The sequence below is a fragment of the Motacilla alba genome, chromosome 23, assembly GCF_015832195.1.
Source record: "Motacilla alba alba isolate MOTALB_02 chromosome 23, Motacilla_alba_V1.0_pri, whole genome shotgun sequence".
Classification (NCBI taxonomy): domain Eukaryota; kingdom Metazoa; phylum Chordata; class Aves; order Passeriformes; family Motacillidae; genus Motacilla; species Motacilla alba.
In genome coordinates, this window is record NC_052038.1 from 1,288,211 (window position 1) to 1,294,210 (window position 6,000).

Below are 6,000 nucleotides of genomic sequence, written 5' to 3' on the forward strand. Positions count from 1 at the left end.
CACTCACTGCCCTGGGAGCTCATGCCAGGCTCTGGCTGGGCAGGAAGAGCAGGAAAAACCTGCTCTGTGCCACTCTCAGCCCCCTGAGCCGGGCCTGGCCCAGGGGGAAGTGGGTTCAGGCTGCTGGGGGTGGTGGGAATGCTGGAGCTGGAAGGTGTGGTGTCAAATCCAGCAAGAAGGGCTCCTGCAGGAGGAAAAGCCAAGATTAGGTAAAACACGGGTCCATTGCTCTGTGGGGTGGGGTGTGGCATTCACATTCTCTGGAAAATCCCTTCGCCCAGGGTTTTTCTCCTGGGAATCTGAGAAGCCTCAGAGAAAAGGAAAACAATTCTGATCTCATTTGCTTCTCCTGTGCTGTGCTCGTGTGGAATGTGTTTGGGGATTGTTCACCCACAGGTGATTGTTCCATTGGGTTCTGCTGGGAGTTGTTTTCACTCTTTGGCCACTCAGGGCCAGGCTGTGTCAGACTCTGGAGAGAGTCACGAGTTTCATTATTCTCTTTTTAGCCTTCTGTGAGTATCCTCTCTGTATCCTTTAGTGTAGTACAGTGTAGTATTCTTTAATATAAAATAGTATCATAAAGTAATAAATGATCCTTCTGAGAACATGGAGTCAGATTCATCATTCCTGCCTTTGCTGGGCATTCCCAGCAAATACCATAGTGGGGAATGGCTGAGGCAGAGAAAAGGAATGCTGCCTTTGCCCCTTGCCAGCCTCATCTTCAGGCTCCAGAGAATCCAGAGATCCCGTGGGGAGAGGCAGCACCAGGGAAGACAGATCCTCCATGGGAGAGGGGTCAGAGCAGGGCGTGCTTCAGCAAACTGAAACCCATTCCAGTCCTGCTGGGATGCCCCGAGTGGCGAGGGAGGGATGGTGGCGTTGTGAGGCTGCTCTCAACAACCTTTCACTGTCATGGGGATGGAGAGAAGAGTCTGGAAGGCTGCAGGAGGCCAAATGTCGCCTCCACCTTCCAGAAGGGCAGGGAGGACCCAGGCAACTGGGACTCACCAGCCTCACCCTAATCCCTAGGAAGGTGATGGAGTTAATCCCGGGAAGCATTTCCAGGCACATTAGGGATGACAGATCAGGGGAAGCCAAGCTCAGCCAAGCTGACAAACTCCTCCAGTGGCTTGGTAGAGCAGTGGGTGTTTCCATATGTCAAGTGAGATCCCCCAAAACCCCTCTTCAGGCCAATCAGCTGCAGCCTCCCAGCCTCTCCTCATACATGGGATGCTCCAGACCCTTTCCATGGGATACTCCTGACCCTTGATTACCTTCGTGGCCCTTTGCTGGAGTCTCTCCAGCTCGTCCACATCTCTCTTGTTCTGGAGAGCCCAGAATTGGACACAACACTCTGGGGTGGCCTCACCAGTGCTGACCACGGGATCCCCTCCCTCGGCCTGACGCAGCCCAGGACACTCTCACCTTGTGCAGCAGGGACTCGCTGCTGCCTCAGGGCCCAGCAGCACCCCAGGGCCTTTCCCAGAGCTCTCTTCCAGCTGAGCGCCCTCCGCCACATATTGGAGTCTGGGATTGTTCTCCCCAGGGCCAAAACCTTGCCCTTTCACCTTGTTGAACTTCCTGAGGCTCCAGTCAGCCTCCCAGTGCCTGAAGGGGCTCCAGGAGAGCTGCAGAGGGACTGGGGACAAGGCCTGCAGGGACAGCACACAGGGAATGGCTCCCAGTGCCAGAGGGCAGGGCTGGATGGGATCTTGGCAATGAGGAATTGTTCCCTGGCAGGGTGGGCAGGGGCTGGGCTGGAATGGCCAGAGCAGCTGGGGCTGCCCCTGCATCCCTGGCAGTGCCCGAGGCCAGGCTGGACACTGGGGCTGGGAGCACCTGGGACAGGGGGAGGTGTCCCTGCCACGGCAGGGGTGGGATGGGATTTAAGGTCCCTTCCCACCCAAACCCTTCTGGAATTCCATGACGCCTTCCCACGGGCTGTTTCCAGCCCAGACAGGGCTCCTGGCCATCCCCCCAGTCCTGGCGATGTCCCCACGGTGCGGGTGGGGTCCCCTCGGCCGGAAGCGAGGACGGAGGGGAGATGGAGGAGGATGAAAGGGAGAGGGAGAGCTGTGGAGAGGATGGAGAGGGGGATGGAGTGAGGATGGAGGAGCCACGGAAGGACACCCCTGCGGGCGGGAGGGGGCCCGTACCCCGCATCCCCCCCGCTCTCCCTCTGCCGCCGTAGGGGCCGCCCCGGGGGAGGCGCGGCGGGCGCGGCCGCCCCGAGCTCCCCGGTGCGGGCGGAGCCAGGGAGGCGGCGGCGGCGGAGGGGAGCGGGAGCCGGGAGCGGGAGCCGGGAGCGGCGGCAGCACGATGGGGGCCTGTCTCGGGGTCTGCTCCCTGCTCAGCTGCGTGAGTGCCCGCAGGATGGGGGAGCGCGGGGCACCGGCGCCGTCGCGGTGCCGCAGCGGCGGCGCGGCCCGAGGCGGGCGAGTCGTGGCCGCTGCGCGTCCGGAGGAGGGTCCAGGGGGACCCGGGGGGCGCCGAGGGACACCCCGGGGATGTGCCCCGCTACACCCGCCGCGGAGGGGTCCGAGGGATGCCGGGAGGGTGATGCACCCCTGTGTACACAGCGGATATGGGGGACCCCGGGCAGGACACACCCCTGGGTATGGGGGGATGCAGGGGACCCCCGAAGGATATTCCCTGCCCTGTGTAGCCGGGGGCACGCAGGGGACCCCCGGAGGATGCACCCCTGTGTACAAGTGGGATGTGGGGCACACCCAGGAGCTGCACCCCTGGATATGGGGGAGGGCTTCATCCCTCGGTGCCTGGAGAGGTGTGGGGGGTTCTCGGGGCAGGGGATCCCACTGCAGGCGGGGTACCCATGGGAGACACAGAGAGCTCACTCCAGAGAGCTCTGGGGGCCATGGTGGAGGGGATGGGGTGGGAGTGGGGTGGGTGGCGCACCCCAGGGCGCCTGGGGTGGGGGGGAGGTGGGAAGCCAGAGCAGTGATGTCCTGCTGGCCCTGGAGGAGTGGGGGGTCCTGGTCCCACCCCTCAATGAGAGGCTGGGAGTCCTGCCTGCTTCCTCTGCTGAGCCCCAAGGTGGGGCTGGAGGAAGAGAATGAGCTGGAACAGGGGGTGCAGGGGGCTGCGTGTGGGGTGCCATGGCCCAGGGCAGGCTCAGGGCAGGCGATTTGGGGTGCCGTGGGCCAGGGTACCTGCAGGCTGTGTGATTTGGGGTGCCGTGGGCCAGGGCAGGCGCAGGCTGTGTGTTTGGGGTGCTGTGCCCTGTGACATGGAGTGCGTGGTTCAGGTGACGCAGGCACCTGCCCACAGCAGCACTTCCTGCCCTGGCGGTGCCTCACCTGCGGGCACGGGGCCAGGGCAGGGCTGTGGAACCAGCCTGGGAGCTGCCGGCCTGGAAACCTGGGAATGGGACCTGTTTTGCAACTTGACCTCTGAGTGCCGGAGCTTTAACGAACAGGATGTTTGGAAATGAGGGATAGGAGGGAGAGTGGTCTGCAAGGCTTCCCCTCTGAAGCACATTCTTGTGCTTCTCCGTATGAACAGGTATTGGGAGAGCAGGGAGTTACTCCAGAGCAGGCCTGTGGAGGTTTCTGTATGAATTCTGGATTTTTTTTCCCCAAAAACTTGTGGCTCAGACTGTGGTAACAGCAGAGTCACTGTATAGGTTTCATTTTCCTGTTCCTTCCTGTGGAAGTTGTTGATGAAGGGGCTGGTTTTGTACAGGTCTGAGCTGAAGAACAACACTGAAAAAAACCCAAACTGAATGAAACATTCCCCCTAGTCTGTGTAATTATTAAATATAATTACTTTTAACAAGCTTTTGTTTAATTTTGTTGTTCCTTCCAGTGGGCCTGGTCGGTGGGCCTGTTCTGAGCTGAAGAACCACAACACTCAAAAAAAACCCAAACCAAACTGAACAACCCCCTAGTTCTTTTGTTTTATTGTTATTTTTAACAAGAACATCCTGACTAACTCCTTCTGCTCTGCCTGCATCCCTTGAGTCACAGCACCACGAGATTGCCAAGCCCCTCCTTCAGCGCTTTCCCTCTAAAACCCTACAAGCTGCTCCTGAGTGAAACCTTGAATCACAAAAGGAGAATTTCTCTCTCCCTGCCTCCAGGCTTTGCCCACGGCTGCCATGAGCAGTGAGGTCATTCTGAGCTGCCTTCCTGGGTGACAGGCTTGGGGTTACCAGCAGAAGGCTGCCCCAGCCAGAGCAAACCCTGGAGGCTTGGCCAGTCCTTAGACCTCCCTGGGGACACTCAGCCTCGCGGCACCAGTCCAAGGCCACCTGCCAGACAGGAAGGCCACCAGCTCCCCCGGTGTGCAGATGTGGTGGGACGGGTGCTGATTAACGTGCTGCTCGTTAATTTGGCAGCAGAGAAACACCGGCTGCTCGGCATCGCTTTGGGTTGACTCACTCTGGGTGTACCTGGGACGGCCGGGGTGAAGGCAGCTGGCAGCTGTGGTGGTGGGGCGGTGTAGTTGGGGTGGTGTAGCTGGGGTGGTGTAACTGGGGTGGTGTAGCTGGGGTGGTGTAGCTGGGTTGTGGTGGTGTAGTTGGAGTGGTGTAACTGGGGTGGTGTAACTGGATTGTGGTGGTGTAGTTGGAGTGGTGTAACTGGGTGGTGTAGTTGGGGTGGTGTAGCTGGGGTGGTGTAGCTGGGTTGTGGTGGTGTAGCTGGAGTGGTGTAACTGGGTGGTGTAGCTGGGGTGGTGTAGCTGGGGTGGTGTAGCTGGGTTGTGGTGGTGTAGCTGGGGTGGTGTAACTGGGTGGTGTAGTTGGGGTGGTGTAGCTGGGGTGGTGTAGCTGGGGTGGTGTAGCTGGGATGGTGTAGCTGGGTTGTGGTGGTGTAGCTGGAGTGGTGTAGTTGGGGTGGTGTAACTGGGATGGTGTAGCTGGGTTGTGGTGGTGTAGTTGGAGTGGTGTAACTGGGTGGTGTAGTTGGGGTGGTGTAGCTGGGGTGGTGTAGCTGGGATGGTGTAAGTGGGTTGGTGTTGTCGGGGTGGTGTTGTTGGGGTGGTGCTGTGGGTCAGTGCTGTTGGGGTGATGTTGGGTGGGTGCTGTTGTGTTGCAGTTCTTGGGGTGATGTTGTTGGACTGGTGTAGGTTGGTTGGTGTAGTTGGGATGCTGTTGGGATGATGTAATGGGGGTGGTGTAGTTGGCTTGGTGGTGTTGGGGTGATGTTGGATGGGTGTTTTTGAGTTGTTACGGGGGTGACATAGTGGGGCTGGTGTTCTTGGGTTGGTGGTGTTGGGGTGATGGTGTGGGGTGATATAGTCGGGCTGATGTTGGCTGGGTGTTTTTGGGTTGATGTTGGGCTGGTGCAGTTTGGTTAGCTGTGTTGGGGTGATGTTGGGGTGGTGTAGCTGGGTTGGTGGCATGGCTTGGTGGTTTGGGGTGATGTTGGGTGGGTATGTTTGAGTTGGTATTGATGGGGTGGTGTAGCTGGGTTGGTTTGGTGTTGGAGTTGTTGGGGTGATGCTGGGCTGGTGTAGTTGGGCTGTTGGGATGACGTAACTGGGGGGGTGTAGTGGGGTTGGTGGGGCTGGTTTTGGGTTGGTGTTATTGTTGGTTGTAGTTTGGTCAGTCGTGTTGGGCTGGTGTTGGTGCAGTTGAGCTGTTGGGGTGGTAGAGTTTGGATGATGCAATTGGGGTGGGGTACTTGGGCTGGTGGGGTGGTGTTCTTGGGGTGATGTGGTGCAGTTGGGATGATGTCATTGGGGTGTTGTAGCTGGGTTGGTGGTTTGGCTTGGTGTTGGTGTGGGCTGGGGTGGTGTTGGGCCGGTGTAGCTGGGTTGCTGTAGTTGGGTTGCTGTAGCTGATCTGCTGTTGGTGTAGTGGGGCTGTTGTTGTGTTGTTGGGATGATGTAATCGCAGGGTGGTGTAGGTGGCTGTCATTAGTGTGGTGTTTTTGGGGTGGTTTTGGATTGGTGTTGGGGTGATGCTGTTGGGTTGGTGGGTTTGGGGTGATGTTGCTGGATGATATTTTTGGGATGGTGGTGTTGGACTGGTGTGGT